At 39.8% G+C, this 19,061-nt stretch overlaps 1 long non-coding RNA gene across 2 annotated transcripts in view; it reads right to left on the bottom strand.

Moving 5' to 3' along the window:
- LOC134910479 (uncharacterized) overlaps nucleotides 1-19,061 on the bottom strand; it is a 48,323-nt gene that overhangs the window by 16,433 nt on the left and 12,829 nt on the right. The window contains exon 1 of one of the 2 annotated variants that reach the window (XR_010176209.1): nucleotides 2,348-2,711. The exons of the other annotated variant lie outside the window; for it this stretch is intronic. This is a non-coding gene — a long non-coding RNA (uncharacterized LOC134910479). Of the gene's footprint in view, nucleotides 1-2,347; nucleotides 2,712-19,061 lie in introns of those variants that run through there. 2 annotated transcript variants of the gene reach the window in all.

Here is a 19,061-nt window from a genome sequence, read left to right as displayed (position 1 = left end):
CACCCCCCCCCCCCCCCCCCCCTCCTTGTGAAGCCTCTGGGAATACTTTAAACGCAGGTTACTGGAAACTACTGGAATATGAGTATGAGGGTACATTTAAGAATGTAGATATACTTGAGAATGCAGATAAACTTGGCGAGCAGATATTCTTGGCATGACAAATATAATAAGGCAGATATACTTGACAGTACAAAAACACTTGATGAAGAGACACTTGGTGATGCAGAAACTCCAGAATATGCACTCAATTTAATGCAGAGTGGTCACAGTAGCAGAGCAAATCAAAGCCCTGAATAACTTAGTAACAAATGTAGCTCACATAACAAAAGGCCTGGCGACCCCTAGTGGCGAGGAATGGATACTGCCATGTAACATGACAGAACAAAGGGGGTCATTCCGAGTTGTTCGCTCGTTATTTTTTTCTCGCAACGGAGCGATTAGTCGCTAATGTGCATGCGCAATGTCCGCAGTGCGACTGCGCCAAGTAAATTTGCTATGCAGTTAGGTATTTTACTCACGGCATTACGAGGTTTTTTCTTCGTTCTGGTGATCGTAATGTGATTGACAGGAAGTGGGTGTTTCTGGGCGGAAACTGGACGTTTTATGGGAGTGTGTGAAAAAACGCTACCATTTCTGGGAAAAACGCGGGAGTGGCTGGAGAAACGGAGGAGTGTCTGGGCGAACGCTGGGTGTGTTTGTGACGTCAAACCAGGAACGACAAGCACTGAACTGATCGCACTGGCAGAGTAAGTCTCGAGCTACTCAGAAACTGCACAGAGAAGTCTTTTCGCAATATTGCAAATCTTTCGTTCGCAATTTTGATAAGCTAAGGTTCACTCCCAGTAGGCGGCGGCTTAGCGTGTGCAAAGCTGCTAAAAGCAGCTTGCGAGCGAACAACTCGGAATGACCCCCAAAGGGGGTAATTCATACCTGATCGCACGCAGGCGTTTTTTTTTTTTTTTGCAGTCCTGCGATCAGGTAGTTGCCGCCTACAGGGGGAGGGGGTAGTTGATGTGCAGGGGTGCGAACACTTGTGCAGAGAGCTGCACAACTAAAAGTTTGTGCAGTCTCTGCACAGCTCAGGACTTAGCATCTGCGATGATCTGGGCAGGAGCTGACGTCTGGAATCCTCCCTCCAAACGGCTGGGCTCGCCTGCGTTTTTTTCAGACACTCCCTAGAAACGGTCAGTTTACACCCACAAATAGCCTCTTCCTGTCAATCTTCTTGCGATCGCCCGTGCGATCGCTTTCTTCGTTAAACCTGTCGCTGTCCCGCGATCCCGTCACCAGGGGGCGACGTCCCTGCGCATTGTGGAGCATACGCATGCGCAGTTCTGACCTGATCGCAGTTCTGACCTGATCGCAGTTCTGACCTGATCGCAGCGCTGCAAAAAAAAGTAGCGTGCGATCAGGTCTGAATGACCCCCAGAGTCCTAACACAACCAGAATACATCCACAATGCATTAGACATATTTGTCAATTTGTGCAATTAATCACTATACATACTATGGGCCTAATTCAGACCTGATCGCTCGCTAGGTTTTTTTGCACTGCTGCGAGCAGATAGTCGCCGCCCATAGAGAAGTGTATTTTTGCTTTGCAAGTGTGCGAACGCATGAGCAGCCGAGCGGTACAAAAAAGTTTTGTGCAGTTTCTGAGTTGAAAATTCTAATTCATGTAAAATATACAATAAAATTAATTTCATAAGAAAAAATCAATATGGGTCCTCTAGGAATGATGAATTAATCGATTTCAAAGGAGAAATAAATGTGGATATTGCTCTATGAATTCTAAAAGGGATTTCTGATATTAAATGAATTCATACATATAGGGGTCCTCTAAAAAATGCTAAATGGGACAATATATATTTCTAATATGTAGGTTCTAGCCAGTATTTTGTATAAATGTAGGATAATTGACACCTATTACCGGTAAACAAAAAGACAAACTACATATAACATACAGACAAACTGGGTCACTAATGTGCACGTAAGATATATATGTCCGTTCAGATGTTGTCTAGTACCATATACTTGAGGAAAAAGAAATAATTTTTTATTTAAAAAAAAACGTATTCCCAAACAGAGGGGTGCGCTGGTCAGCGTCTTATCCACTCTGTAGGTATTGGCAAGAGGTTTTAATTAAAAGAGGGTATCTCCACAATACCAGTGATTGGGGAAGAAATTTGCAAGTTCAGGTTTATGAGAGTCAGTTCTTAGGCACACTTCTGTCCAGATGTGCTCTGTATATCACTATTAGATATGGGTGTAGATTAGGTGAAATACCTTTGTATCTCCTGTGTCTGACGTCCTTTCAATGTTTGGAAGTGTCCAATACAGTCACATACCTTGTGACGGGTGAGTCCAGGGTCCGCTGGCGGATATCCTGTACGAGCCGTTCTCAGCGCTGAGCGGCACAGTTCAGGATCGATGAAATCTGGGATCGACGCGTTTCGCCTTTGGTAAGGCTTCCTCAGGATTGCAGATCCATCCACCCGGCATTCACTCATCTATTTATTAGGGTAGCGTGTGTTATGTCCATAATGAGCTTCCGGTTGCGTTTGTGCTCTCCGATCGGACCTCTTCCTGGGTTTGCGTTCCAGTGCCCGTATGCAACTTCTGGTGACGTATGCGTTCCACCGCCATAGTGCTTTTTCCTGAATATAGCGTTCTGGTATGGATATACTTTTAGTGGATACTATGTGCACGGTCTATACTATATACATATAAAACAAAACAAAGTGAACATAAAACACATTAATAATATTAGTTTATTTTAAATTCATAATATAAAAAGAATTGCCTATTCAATATAAAATATGTATATTTTTTATATTTAAGTGGAAATTATCAAACAATTAATAAATGAATAGTTATGTAAAAGCCAATAAAATTAACCTAAAAGGGATATAGATCCTAAAAGATTTTCCTTCCCATATATTGACTTATGCACTTGGTACTTTACGTTAGGAAGGGATTGAGGTCAAAATCAATGTTTAAACCTTTGGGTGTTAACGTACCCATATGGTAAATTAATTTAGTTTCTTGCAATGCGCCGCGGAGACTTGCAAGTCCTGCAATGCTTAAAGCAACAGGTCTGCTCTAACACTGGAGACGGAGATACCAGGAGATATTGTTGCTATTTTTCCATCAATCCATCAGTACCCCTACTCTCACCCTTCCTCCGCTCTTTTTTGATGAGGATGGGCAGCAGATGGGGGTATCTGTATATTGGATCGTACTTCATCTTTTTTCTTCACCTTACATACTAAGATAATCTACTTAATCCATACATAGAAATTCAAGTTTGAGGCCTCAAAATAAATTATTCAATAGAGGTGCACCCATGGTCCTAATTGACCAAATGTTTTTCAGACTGATCATACCAGCATAATGGTGAATGTTAAGGAGACATATTGTCCCTCACCGCATACTGTATGTGATCCAGTCCAGGTACACGATCTCCCATGTGGTTATTTACGAGTTGTGATGCCTTTATTGTAATTTGATAAGGTGATAAATGTCTGTGAGAAAGATGGTATTTTACAATATAAAGGGGCGTTGATATGTCCAAGTGCCATGCATTACAGGTCAAAGGGTTAAGTGTCTGTAAAATTGTGAGGCCGAGTGTGGTCTGATGCCAAATTTCATTGGGGAGAAATCTTCATAGGCATATGTCTGCCAAACTGCAACATAGTTCCAATGTGAGCTTAGTGATATTGCAGGGTTGATGCAAGCAAGTAAGGGTTAAATATCTTTAAAATTGTGAGGCCGAGTGTGGTCTAATGCCAAATTTTATTGGGGAGAAATCTTCATAGGCATATGTCTGCCAATTTGCAACATAGTTCCAATGTGAGCTTAGTGATATTGCAGGGTTGATGCAAGCAAGGTAATATAAGAAGAGTCTGTTAAAAACGTCCTGAGTTATTTTAATTGGATGTTATTATTGACCTGCATGTTACTAGAATTATACGACATAAGCATGGTATCCACCCAAGGATAAGTGAAAATCAGTAAGATTGAATATTCAACACACAGTTTATTTGTCTGTAACCACAGTATTTTGAAAACATCCAATGTGTAACAATTTATGATATGGTTACTAAGTTTCAATCATACTGAACATGTGGTTAGTAATATTGCTGAGCCAGTGGAATTGATAGCTCTCATGTAAATAATAGCCAAGGAGTGGATTACAATTAGATGCCAATATAAGTGCATCAACGTCTTTCCTCTATCAATCAAGTAGGCAATTCATGCATGTTCACATAGTGAGTGCGTTTGAATTAGGACAATCAGTCCTAGAGACATATAAGTTATATGCCGAGATCTTATTATTTATGATATAACATTAGTAATAACGCAACTGTTTATTTATTTATTTCTGGATTTGACATTGGGAGACATGGATAATTATTGAACACATGTGATACCTATGATAGTGTCTGATATGCAATGTGTTTGAACACTCTCCTTTTTATTTTAGATTGGTAAGAAATAAAAGTTAAGTTTTAATATCATTCATCTATTCTCTATATATTATATCACTTATCATTTCAAAAGAGTGCTCCAAAACAGGAATTGTCTTTGAGGCTAGTCCTCACAATATTTTGGAACATGAGTTTTTTCATAATTCCAGGAGCACCTCCAGCCTGTTTATGACTTAGATAAGATTATCTTCAATAATAAGAGTAGCTGGTTTTCAACATAAAAACGTTTAATAGATATTCAATATCCAGTGCAGGATAACCATTTTAGCTTTATACTGAGTTTTCTGTCCCCTATGCTAAAGCCTAATCCCTACACCTACCCTCCCCACCACCACAGCTAACCCTAATCTCCCCCTGAAGCCTAACCCTAACCTTCCTGGTGGCGGATACCTCTAGCCATTGCCATCCTCAGAATGCTGATATTTCACATGATGACATTGTGAACATATCAACATTATGAGTGTCAGCGTCCGGAGTCTTACCGGTACGCTGGGGCCGCGGGGCTGGCTTCCTTGGTGTTGTGCGGGCAGCGGCGGAGGTGGGCTGCTGCGCCGGATCCGTGGGCAGCAGTAGCGGCGGTGATGGGGTCCGCTCGTGGTGGCGGGACGCCACTACAGCGGGTCGCTCTCGCTGAACCGTTGCTTGGAGACCAGGGGCAGTGAGCAATGTGGCTTTGCAAAAAGGTCTGCATTACTGGGCGCCGCCATGTTGGAGACCAAGTTTTAAGCATTGTTCCTGTTTCCTGTTTCTTCCAGCCAATCCAGGGGAAGCTCTCCCTATAAAAGGGGGCTGGTTTAGGACAGGGATGCCAGTGCTTCAAGTTACAACCCTGTTATAGGTGCTTTAGCCTGTGCTCCCAGGATTCCTGCTGTATCTTGGTTCCTCCTGATCCTGCTTGGTCGGTTCTCTGTTGCTGCTGCAGCCCTGCAGTTTCTTGCCTGCTACTGCCTGTGGAAGCGCTCCTGGAAAACCCGGTCCAGTAAGACTCTTTGGGCACAGTCGGCCCCGGGTCTTCTGCCTCGTCTTTCAAGCCACACTCCACAGATCTCCTTCACCAGCCACGCCTTTGTACCACTGACCACAGCCTGCAGATTATTATCTTCAAGCCTCGTTTTCCAAACCACAGTCCACAGTCCTTGTCTCCAGCCACGTTTTCAACTACCATCCACAGTTCCACAGTTCATCATCTACAGTCTCGTCTTTCAAATCACAGTCCGCAGTTCTTCACCTCCAGCCACGTCTTTAACCATTGTGCTTCAGCCTCAGTTCCCTACCTCAGCCCTGTACATAATAAATACTTTCCATTGACTCTCAAACCCCGCCTACGTTCTTCATTGCTCTGTGTCCCATGCGAAGGAACTATATCCAGCCCCCTCATCTGGTTCATTCACAGCCTGCTACCTCCTCGGGCAAATCTCAGCTGCCGGATCCTCAAACCCTGCCAGACGTGACAGTAAGCACTGGCCCAATGGATTTGACGGGTGATCAGGCCTCAGGAGGGGATTCAACTGCAGATATCTGGTCTCGATTAAGTAAGCAGGAGGCAACACAATCTCAAATCATGCAGTTCATGCAGAGTATGTCCGAACGTCTCGATTCTCTCTGTGTTGCCATGACGGCCCCTCAAGTATCTACAGCTGCTCCCACATTGGCACTTCCGGTCCCGCTTCCTCCTGTACCAGTACCACTTCCACGTTTGCATTTGCCTCCTTCTAGTAAATTTGATGGGAATCCAAAACAATGCCGCGGGTTTCTTAACCAGTGCGAAATCCAGTTCGAAATACAGTCGGCCAACTTCCCATCAGCACGAACCAAAGTAGCCTATATAATTTCTTTACTTACCAGGCAAGCGTTGGAATGGGCTTCACCTTTGTGGGAGAGGATGGATCCCATCTTATCTAACTATCCAGAATTCATGGCCACCTTTCGAAGAATCTTCGACGAACCGGGCAGGACTTCTGCCGCCTCATTGGAGATCCTGCGCCTGCGTCAGGGCACGCGTACGGTCAGTCAGTACGTGATCCAGTTTCGCACCCTTTCCTCAGAACTGAACTGGAACGAGGAGGCTCTCATTGCAGCTTTCTGGAGCGGTCTCTCCGAAAAGATCAAAGATGACCTCGCAACTCAGGACGTACCTGATAAGTTGGATAAACTAATTTCTTTATGCAATAAGTTAGATCTGAGGTACAGAGAACGCTGTATGGAGAGGTTGCGGTCAGATCGCCCTAATCCTAGAGTTGTTCTTCCACCAATACCATCATCACCAACTGTGGAAGAACCCATGCAGATTAATCGCTCCCACCTCTCCAATGAAGAACGTCAGAGACGGCGACAAGGGAACCTCTGCCTGTATTGTGGTGCATCTGATCACTTTGTTAAAACTTGCAGTCTACGTCCGGGAAACGCCCGCTCCTAGTTTGTGCTGGAGAGGTCAAGCTAGGAGAATTCTCAGAATTACATACCAAGAAAGAGTCTGTCCTGTTAACCCAATTGGAGCTCCCTTCTTCTTCTCTTCTCATCCCTGCACTACTCGACTCCGGAGCCACCGAAAGCTTCATTACGTCAGCTCTGGTCAAACGATCTGGAATACAAACGGTTCCTTTGGATCGTACCATTTCTGTTACCGCAGTGGATGGAAGTTATATCCCAGAGGGTATTATATCCTTTCGTACTATTCCTCTCAAGATGAAGGTCAGAGTTCTCCATTCAGAAGAAATCTCTTTCCTTGTAATTCCTAAAGCCTCTCATGAACTAATCCTAGGGTTTCCATGGTTAATCAGACACAATCCCCACATTGATTGGCAAACTATGGATGTTCTCTCTTGGGGACAAGACTGCTTTCAGAACTGTTTACCTTCAGATAGACCTCTCTGTTCTTCCAACCCTTCCAGCCTTCCTGTGGAGTACCAATCTTTTCAAGATGTTTTCAGTAAGCATGGGGCGGACACCTTACCTCCGCATCGTACTTGGGATTGTCCCATTGAGCTAGTACCCGGTAAGACTCCTCCCCGAGGTCGAATTTACCCTCTCTCACTTCCCGAGACACAGGCCATGTCGGAGTATATACGGGAGAACTTGGAGAAAGGGTTCATCAGGTCTTCTACATCTCCGGCCGGAGCAGGGTTTTTCTTCGTCAAAAAGAAGGATGGGGGGTTGCAGCCCTGTATTGACTATAGAGGTCTCAATGACATAACAATTAAGAACAGATATCCGTTACCTCTGATTCCAGAACTGTTCGACCGTGTTAAAGGAGCTACTGTATTTACTAAGTTGGACTTACGGGAGGCCTACAATCTTATACGTATTCGCCCAGGGGACGAATGGAAGACGGCATTTAATACCCGCAACGGCCATTACGAATACCTGGTAATGCCTTTTGGCCTATGTAACGCCCCAGCCGTCTTTCAAGAGTTCGTTAACGAAATCTTCAGAGATCTCCTCTATGACTGCTTGGTAGTGTATCTGGATGACATCCTCATTTTTTCCAGGGATCTGAAGACCCACCGGGAACAAGTCAAAGAAGTGTTAACTCATTTACGAAGGAATCAGTTATTCTGTAAATTAGAGAAGTGCACCTTTGAAGTACCCACGATTCCATTCCTCGGTTACATTCTTTCAGGGCAGAGGTTACAGATGGACCCCGCTAAAGTCCAGGCGATTCAGGATTGGGCACTTCCAGCTACCCTTAAAGGAATTCAACGTTTCCTGGGGTTTGCTAACTTCTACCGAAGATTCATTCAAAATGATTCTTCTGTCATAGCTCCTATAACCGCATTAACTAGGAAGGGAGCTGATCCTGCCAAGTGGTCTCTGGAGGCTTTGGAAGCTTTTTCATCTTTAAAGGAGGCCTTCACGACTGCTCCAGTTCTTCGACAACCCGATCTCAGCCGTCCGTTCTTGGTGGAGGTTGATGCCTCTACTGTACGATATACAGAAAAAGTAGTTCTCTACTTGCGCCAACCAAAGACTGCAGCTAAGTTTTGTTTCGGAGCTCACCTAGCCCACATACAATTAGATAAAAACAACAAAGAAACAAAACCACAGCGCCGTCAGCATAAATTATTGTTCCTCTTGTTTGTAGCGACCATCCAAACTCAGTTCAGGAACATTGATTTTTAGGATCACACAGCCCTAAGGTATCTTCACTACACCAGTAGGGGAATTGTAACCAAAGAAATGAAAATATGAGGTTAGTGAGGGACAATCCTTCCCACCAATATATGATGAGATATAGGCTCCTTTCCAGGCACTGACCTTGAAAGAGTGCCCTATATGCACCAAAAGGTTTCTTTATAGGTTTGTCAAACACTCCTCCTCCTCTCCTATTACTTCGTGCGGGGTAAAGGATCAAGGGCAAAGATAACCTGTCAAGCACTGACCTTCAATAAATGCCCTATGTGCATTGAAAGGTATCTTTGTCCATCGTTTCCAAAATGTCTCCTTTTATCTCCAGATATATACAACCAATATATGATCAAACAGGATAGACTGACCTTCAGATAATCCCCTATGTTCACATAAAGGTTTCTTTTTGTGCTGGGGTCAACAATTCATGTAGTAATGATATCCTCAATAGGGTATTATAATCACGATCCTCAATTATTGTCCCAGAAATAATGTTAAAAAAAGGATATTTTATTGGTACAAAAGACCATAAAAACAGACATAAAACAAATGTATCAACCTTTGACCAAAAACACTGCCACCGGCTGAACAGGCAAGGAATGATTGATGGCAATCCTCCTAGGTCCGGAATCATAGGAGAGACTTATATATTATAAGCATCATACTATACCCTACAGCCAATGGAGATGTCCTTAGTCAGAAGGCCACAGCACACTAACGCGTTTCGGATCCTTGTCCTTTTTCAAAGTGTGCTGAAATATCACCTGGAAGTCATATTTATACCTCCTCAATCCCGGTCACATGATGTATATTAACAAGTAAATAAAAACCTTTATCTTACATAAAAATAATTATATAAATCTATATGAGAGTAAAACATTAAGAAAGAGTCTCTATTAATACAGTGTATTAAATATAATACATTCCATTCATAAGCGATCGTTTGTATGACGACAATAATAAGACGTCATCAAAGAGTGCATATCACACTTAACGTCTATCTGGACCATATATTATACAGAAGATCTTATGTCATCGTTCAGAACACCAATATACACAATTCCAGTTATAAATAACTCCGAAAGAGAGTCCGTAATATGTATTAAAATTCTCCATCCGGTATTTGGCCCGCACGCCACCAAGATAGCCGGGACGCTTCATCCGTGACAACTTCCGGCAAGAGTCACTGGCACAGGAAGTAATTCGACTCTGTATCCCGGTTCAGTCTCTCAATGGTGGGTTGCTAGGCAATCTCAAAGCGTCATATCACGCTCTCCTTATTAGTGGCTCATGTGTATATAAAGATCCTCTTATTGGTCCAAAATAGAGCGTCATCAGATCCATTATTACCGATACTCAAAAAAAAAAAAAAAAGAAGGGATATATATTAGGATTCAATTATTCTTACCCATACATCCTACAAGAACCACTTAAGCTCAAATTCTGCATTTAACCCATTCGGCATCATTGTTTTCATTTTATATATATTGCGCATCTCCGCCTTAGCCAAATCCTCCTCCCTTGTGTCAGTACGCCAATTAGATTTGATACTCTGTATCCCACAAAAAAATACTAAGTCCTTTGTATTGCATGCATGAATATCTTTAAAATGAGAAGACACATTATGTGTAGATAAAGCCTTTCGTATATTTCTAACATGTTCTGCTAAACGCTCCTTAAGTTTGCGTTTAGTCTTTCCGACATATTGTCGTCCACAACTACATTCCAACAAATACACGACCCATTGACTATGACAAGTGATGAAATCTTTTATTTCATACATCTTGCTAGTCTGGTTAGATTTATATTCAGTAATTTTCGATGTACCGTGTTTACAGGCTTTGCACATACTACATGTGCCACACCTGAAGAAACCTTTAGAGGTAATTTTCCCTGTATTAATGTTTAAAGGTATTACACTTTTAACCAAATTATTTTTCAGGTTTTTGGCCCTCCGATAAATAAATTTAGGTCGCCCCGATATATGTTCTTTCAACATGGGGTCTTTGGTGAGTACTCCCCAATGTTTCCTGAAAATGGTCTCTACTTGTTTGTATTGGCTATTAAAACCCATAATAATAGCTACATCGTCGGGTGTATCCTTATTTTTTATCTTGGAGGAAAGTAATTGGGTTCGATCTAAATTAAGTCAAGATTGATGAGTCTGTTCAATGTGATCAGGGTTAAACCCTTTAGCAATGAAATTTTTCTTTAACGACTCTGATTGACATAAGTAAGTCTCCTTTTTAGTACAATTCCGTCTTATACGTTGGAATTGACTGGTTGGTATGCTCTTTAACCAGTTCTTATGATGATTGCTTTCATAATGAATAAAAGAATTGCAATCGGTCGGTTTGGTAAAATTCTTTGTTAGAAGTCTCTCATCTTCTACATATATTGTTAGGTCTAAAAAATTCACCTGAGAGTTACTTATATCAAAAGAAAAAACAATATTACATTCATTTTGATTTAATTCATTACAGAATATGTCAAGGGACTGCCGATCACCCTTCCATATAAACAAAACATCGTCTATATAGCGATGCCAGGACACCAGGCCTGCACCCAGGGACAGATGTTTCCAGATGTTAAACTCCTCCCAATACGCCATAAACAAATTGGCATAACTGGGCGCAAACCTGGTGCCCATGGCAGTCCCTTTTAATTGTAAATAGAAGGAATCCTCAAATTTGAAAAAATTATTATTTAAAATGAGACTAATCCCTTCCAGGACAAAATTTTTCCTCTCAACAGAGTATTCTTTTTGATCTAAGAAGAAACCAATCGATTCCAAGCCTTTGCTGCGATCAATAATAGTATATAGTGACATGACATCAGCAGTCACTAACCACAAGTCTGATGCCCAAGTCATATTATCTATTTTTCTAATAACATCGATGGTATCCTTCAAATATGCTCGAGTTTTAATAACTATTGGCTGTAACATATGGTCAATAAAGTGTGATAAATTGGCCAATACCGAATTAGTACCAGCGACTATAGGCCTGCCGGGTGGTTTGATTAAAGACTTGTGGGTCTTAGGTAGGACATAAAGAACAGGTATGGAGGGTTTCTCAACAATCATATATAATTGTTCCATATCAGTGATAACATTTTTGGAAGTGTAAAGGGATAATAACACATTTAATTTTTGTTTTACTTTATCCGAAGGGTCTGCCCTTAGTTTTTTATATGTGTTGGTCTCTGCTAACTGTCTCAAGATTTCTGCATTGTAATCATCTCTATTCATTATAACAACTCCGCCGCCCTTATCGGCGGGTTTAATAACTATAGTGGGGTTAGCTTGTAAGGAAGAAATAGCCAATCTTTCACTTTTGGACATATTGACATGTTTGGTTTTTTTGAAAACCGTCCTCTCTAAATCTTCTTTAACTAATTTTTCAAAGGACTCCACAAAACACCCCTTTTTATGGGCAGGATAGAAAGTGGACCTACGCTTGAATACAGAGTGTGGACCTATTTAATTTATGTCAATGTTGGGGCCCTCTTTTTTTTCTGCAAAGAACCTTTTTAATGCTAATTTTCTGATGAATCTTTGCAGATCAATAAAGACCTCAAAATCATCCACATGGTTAGAGGGAGCAAATGTTAATCCTTTCTCCAAAACAATTTGTTCTTCCTTGCTACAAATGTAATCACTCAAATTATATACTTTAGTTTTATTATCGTTCACAATTGATTGATTTTCTATTGATTGAGTACTTTCTATTAGGTGCATCCTACGTCTAGTCCTTTTTTTCTTCTTATTTGGTCCTTGATATTGGCCAGCCCTTTTACCTCGGTGTTTACGCTTTAACGCCACCTTGAGGGGTGGGTTGATATCTGGTCTAAAAAATGTTCCTGTTCTCTTATTAATTCATATTGGTTTTTTCTATAGTTATAACCGATGTCTTCTCTCTCATATCTATTTTTATCGAAATCTCTTTCTCTGTACCTATCTCTATTTTGCAGACCCCAATTCTGATTTTGGTTCCTTTCTCTAAAGGTGTTTTTATACCTTGATGAGCTGTCTTCTCTTTCTGTCCTTCTCTGATTTCGATTTTTCTCAAGATCTCTATTCCCAAACCTTCGTTTATATGGAATAATATTCTCCTCTCTCCTCTGGGTTTTCTTCTGATTTTTATATTTATCAAATGAGGTGGAGGATTTGTGTGGGGTTTCTATTGTACTTGATGGGTCCTTACCAACTAGAAAATTACGTTCTTTTTTTTGTTCTCATATGTTCCTCTCCCTGCTGATAATCATGTCTATCCCTCTGAAATTTCTTTTGTTTCTTTGATTTAATTTCTCTCACATTTTTTTCTACTTTCCTAATAATTTCTCTTTCCAAATCTTTAAAATCTTGGAGTTCCGAAAATGGATCCACCAAGGCTTTGGTCAGCAGAATTTCTTCTTCTATTTTATTGAGTTCCCTATTTTTTTCTCCAATGATTAACTGCATTAATGCAAACGAACAGGAATCTAATATACGAAACCACTCTTTTTTAAAATCCCCTGTCTCATTATCAAATGATGGGATTTTATCTAACCTTAAACCCCTGGGTATAATGTTATCTTTTAGATACCTCTCAAGGGTGGCTATCTCCCACCATATTTTCCCTTCTTTTATTAGTAATTTTTCTAATTTCCACATGGCTGTTTCTAAATCATTATCTTCTAAAACAACCTCATTCCCATCCTTATTACCAAAAACATGACGTAATTGTGATTTTCTATTGTTCCTATGTGAGAACATTTTAGGGAGGCGCAAGTCGAAAACAAAAGGTGAATTACTGAGATATACAGAAAAAGTAGTTCTCTACTTGCGCCAACCAAAGACTGCAGCTAAGTTTTGTTTCAGAGCTCACCTAGCCCACATACAATTAGATAAAAACAACAAAGAAACAAAACCACAGTGCCGTCAGCATAAATTTTTGTTCCTCTTGTTTGTAGCGACCATCCAAACTCAGTTCAGGAACATTGATTTTTAGGATCACACAGCCCTAAGGTATCTTCACTGCACCAGTAGGGGAATTGTACCCAAAGAAATGAAAATATGAGGTTAGTGAGGGACAATCCTTCCCACCAATATATGATGAGATATAGGCTCCTTTTCAGGCACTGACCTTGAAAGAGTGCCCTATATGCACCAAAAGGTTTCTTTATAGGTTTGTCAAACACTCCTCCTCCTCTCCTATTACTTCGTGTGGGATAAAGGATCAAGGGCAAAGATAACCTGTCAAGCACTGACCTTCAATAAATGCCCTATGTGCATTGAAAGGTATCTTTGTCCATCGTTTCCAAAATGTCTCCTTTTATCTCCAGATATATACAACCAATATATGATCAAACAGGATAGACTGACCTTCAGATAATCCCCTATGTTCACATAAAGGTTTCTTTTTGTGCTGGGGTCAACAATTCATGTAGTAATGATATCCTCAATAGGGTCTTATAATCACGATCCTCAATTATTGTCCCAGAAATAATGTTAAAAAAAGGATATTTTATTGGTACAAAAGACCATAAAAACAGACATAAAACAAATGTATCAACCTTTGACCAAAAACACCGCCACCGGCTGAACAGGCAAGGAATGATTGATGGCAATCCTCCTAGGTCCGGAATCATAGGAGAGACTTATATATTATAAGCATCATACTATACCCTACAGCCAATGGAGATGTCCTTAGTCAGAAGGCCACAGCACACTAACGCGTTTCGGATCCATGTCCTTTTTCAAAGTGTGCTGAAATATCACCCGGAAGTCATATTTATACCTCCTCAATCCCAGTCACATGATGTATATTAACAAGTAAATAAAAACCTTTATCTTACATAAAAATAATTATATAAATCTATATGAGAGTAAAACATTAAGAAAGAGTCTCTATTAATACAGTGTATTAAATATAATACATTCCATTCATAAGCGATCGTTTGTATGACGACAATAATAAGACGTCATCAAAGAGCGCATATCACACTTAACGTCTATCTGGACCATATATTATACAGAAGATCTTATGTCATCGTTCAGAACACCAATATACACAATTCCAGTTATAAATAACTCCGAAAGAGAGTCCGTAATATGTATTAAAATTCACCATCCGGTATTTGGCCCGCACGCCACCAAGATAGCCGGGACGCTTCGTCCGTGACAACTTCCGGCAAGAGTCACTGGCACAGGAAGTAATTCGACTTTGTATCCCGGTTCAGTCTCTCAATGGTGGGTTGCTAGGCAATCTCGAAGCGTCATATCACGCTCTCCTTATTAGTGGCTCATGTGTATATAAAGATCCTCTTATTGGTCCAAAATAGAGCGTCATCAGATCCATTATTACCGATACTCAAAAAAAAAAAAAAAGAAGGGATATATATTAGGATTCAATTATTCTTACCCATACATCCTACAAGAACCACTTAAGCTCAAATTCTGCATTTAACCCATTTGGCATCATTGTTTTCATTTTATATATATTGCGCATCTCCGCCTTAGCCAAATCCTCCTCCCTTGTGTCAGTACGCCAATTAGATTTGATACTCTGTATCCCACAAAAAAATACTAAGTCCTTTGTATTGCATGCATGAATATCTTTAAAATGAGAAGACACATTATGTGTAGATAAACCCTTTCGTATATTTCTAACATGTTCTGCTAAACGCTCCTTAAGTTTGCGTTTAGTCTTTCCGACATATTGTCGTCCACAACTACATTCCAACAAATACACGACCCATTGACTATGACAAGTGATGAAATCTTTTATTTCATACATCTTGCTAGTCTGGTTAGATTTATATTCAGTAATTTTCAATGTACCGTGTTTACAGGCTTTGCACATACTACATGTGCCACACCTGTAGAAACCTTTAGAGGTAATTTTCCCTGTATTAATGTTTAAAGGTATTACACTTTTAACCAAATTATTTTTCAGGTTTTTGGCCCTCCGATAAATAAATTTTGGGTCGCCCCGATATATGTTCTTTCAACATGGGGTCTTTGGTGAGTACTCCCCAATGTTTCCTGAAAATGGTCTCTACTTGTTTGTATTGGCTATTAAAACCCATAATAATAGCTACATCGTCGGGTGTATCCTTATTTTTTATCTTGGAGGAAAGTAATTGGGTTCGATCTAAATTTAGACAAGATTGACGAGTCTGTTCAATGTGATCAGGGTTAAACCCTTTAGCAATGAAATTTTTCTTTAACGACTCTGATTGACATAAGTAAGTCTCCTTTTTAGTACAATTCCGTCTTATACGTTGGAATTGACTGGTTGGTATGCTCTTTAACCAGTTCTTATGATGATTGCTTTCATAATGAATAAAAGAATTGCAATCGGTCGGTTTGGTAAAATTCTTTGTTAGAAGTCTCTCATCTTCTACATATATTGTTAGGTCTAAAAAATTCACCTGAGAGTTACTTATATCAAAAGAAAAAACAATATTACATTCATTTTGATTTAATTCATTACAGAATATGTCAAGGGACTGCCGATCACCCTTCCATATAAACAAAACATCGTCTATATAGCGATGCCAGGACACCAGGCCTGCACCCAGGGACAGATGTTTCCAGATGTTAAACTCCTCTCAATACGCCATAAACAAATTGTCGTAACTGGGCGCAAACCTGGTGCCCATGGCAGTCCCTTTTAATTGTAAATAGAAGGAATCCTCAAATTTGAAAAAATTATTATTTAAAATGAGACTAATCCCTTCCAGGACAAAATTTTTCCTCTCAACAGAGTATTCTTCTTGATCTAAGAAGAAACCAATCGATTCCAAGCCTTTGCTGTGATCAATAATAGTATATAGTGACATGACATCAGCAGTCACTAACCACAAGTCTGATGCCCAAGTCATATTATCTATTTTTCTAATAACATCGATGGTATCTTTCAAATATGCTCGAGTTTTAATAACTATTGGCTGTAACATATGGTCAATAAAGTGTGATAAATTGGCCAATACCGAATTAGTACCAGCGACTATAGGCCTGCCGGGTGGTTTGATTAAAGACTTGTGGATCTTAGGTAGGACATAAAGAACAGGTATGGAGGGTTTCTCAACAATCATATATAATTGTTCCTTATCAGTGATAACATTTTTGGAAGTGTAAAGGGATAATAACACATTTAATTTTTGTTTTACTTTATCCGAAGGGTCTGCCCTTAGTTTTTTATATGTGTTGGTCTCTGCTAACTGTCTCAAGATTTCTGCATTGTAATCATCTCTATTCATTATAACAACCCCGCCGCCCTTATCGGTGGGTTTAATAACTATAGTGGGGTTAGTTTGTAAGGAAGAAATAGCCAATCTTTCACTTTTGGACATATTGACATGTTTGTTTTTTTTTTAAACCGTCCTCTCTAAATCTTCTTTAACTAATTTTTCAAAGGACTCCTCAAAACACCCCTTTTTATGGGCAGGATAGAAAGTGGACCTACGCTTAAATACAGAGTGTGGACCTATTTCATTTATGTCAATGTTGGTTAGTGACTGCTGATGTCATGTCACTATATACTATTATTGATCACAGCAAAGGCTTGGAATCGATTGGTTTCTTCTTAGATCAAGAAGAATACTCTGTTGAGAGGAAAAATTTTGTCCTGGAAGGGATTAGTCTCATTTTAAATAATAATTTTTTCAAATTTGAGGATTCCTTCTATTTACAATTAAAAGGGACTGCCATGGGCACCAGGTTTGCGCCCAGTTACGCCAATTTGTTTATGGTGTATTGGGAGGAGTTTAACATCTGGAAACATCTGTCCCTGGGCGCAGGCCTTGTGTCCTGGCATCGCTATATAGACGATGTTTTGTTTATATGGAAGGGTGTTCGGCAGTCCCTTGACATATTCTGTAATGAATTAAATCAAAATGAATGTAATATTGTTTTTTATTTTGATATAAGTAACTCTCAGGTGAATTTTTTAGACCTAACAATATATGTAGAAGATGAGAGACTTCTAACAAAGAATTTTACTAAACCGACCGATTGCAATTCTTTTATTCATTATGAAAGCAATCATCATAAGAACTGGTTAAAGAGCATACCAACCAGTCAATTCCAACGTATAAGACGGAATTGTATTAAAAAGGAGACTTACTTATGTCAATCAGAGTCGTTAAAGAAAAATTTCATTGCTAAAGGGTTTAACCCTGATCACATTGAACAGACTCGTCAATCTTTTCTTAATTTAGATCGAACCCAATTACTTTCCTCCAAGATAAAAAAATAAGGATACACCTGACGATGTAGCTATTATTATGGGTTTTAATAGCCAATACAAACAAGTAGAGACCATTTTCAGGAAACATTGGGGAGTACTCACCAAAGACCCCATGTTGAAAGAACATATATCGGGGCGACCTAAATTTATTTATCGGAGGGCCAAAAACCTGAAAAATAATTTGGTTAAAAGTGTAATACCTTTAAACATTAATACAGGGAAAATTACCTCTAAAGGTTTCTACAGGTGTGGCACATGTAGTATGTGCAAAGCCTGTAAACACGGTACATCGAAAATTACTGAATATAAATCTAACCAGACTAGCAAGATGTATGAAATAAAAGATTTCATCACTTGTCTTGGTCAATGGGTCATGTATTTGTTGGAATGTAGTTGTGGACGACAATATGTCGGAAAGACTAAACGCAAACTTAAGGAGCGTTTAGCAGAACATGTTAGAAATATACGAAAGGCTTTATCTACACATAATGTGTCTTCTCATTTTAAAGATATTCATGCATGCAATACAAAGGACTTAGTATTTTTTTGTGGTATACAGAGTATCAAATCTAATTGGCGTACTGACACAAGGGAGGAGGATTTGGCTAAGGCGGAGATGCGCAATATATATAAAATGAAAACAATGATGCCGAATGGGTTAAATGCAGAATTTGAGCTTAAGTGGTTCTTGTAGGATGTATGGGTAAGAATAATTGAATCCTAATATATATCCCTTCTTCTTCTTTTTTTTTTTTTAGTATCGGTAATAATGGATCTGATGACGCTCTATTTTGGACCAATAAGAGGATCTTTATATACACATGAGCCACTAATAAGGAGAGCGTGATATGACGCTTCGAGATTGCCTAGCAACCCACCATTGAGAGACTGAACCGGGATACAGAGTCGAATTACTTCCTGTGCCAGTGACTCTTGCAGGAAGTTGTCACGGACGAAGCGTCCCGGCCTTCTTGGTGGCGTGCGGGCCAAATACCGGATGGAGAATTTTAATACATATTACGGACTCTCTTTCGGAGTTATTTATAACTGGAATTGTGTATATTGGTGTTCTGAACGATGACATAAGATCTTCTGTATAATATATGGTCCAGATAGACGTTAAGTGTGATATGCGCTCTTTGATGACGTCTTATTATTGTCGTCATACAAACGATCGCTTATGAATGGAATGTATTATATTTAATACACTG

The sequence above is a fragment of the Pseudophryne corroboree genome, chromosome 4, assembly GCF_028390025.1.
Source record: "Pseudophryne corroboree isolate aPseCor3 chromosome 4, aPseCor3.hap2, whole genome shotgun sequence".
Lineage (NCBI taxonomy): Eukaryota > Metazoa > Chordata > Amphibia > Anura > Myobatrachidae > Pseudophryne > Pseudophryne corroboree.
This window is presented reverse-complemented; position numbering and strand designations above follow the sequence as displayed.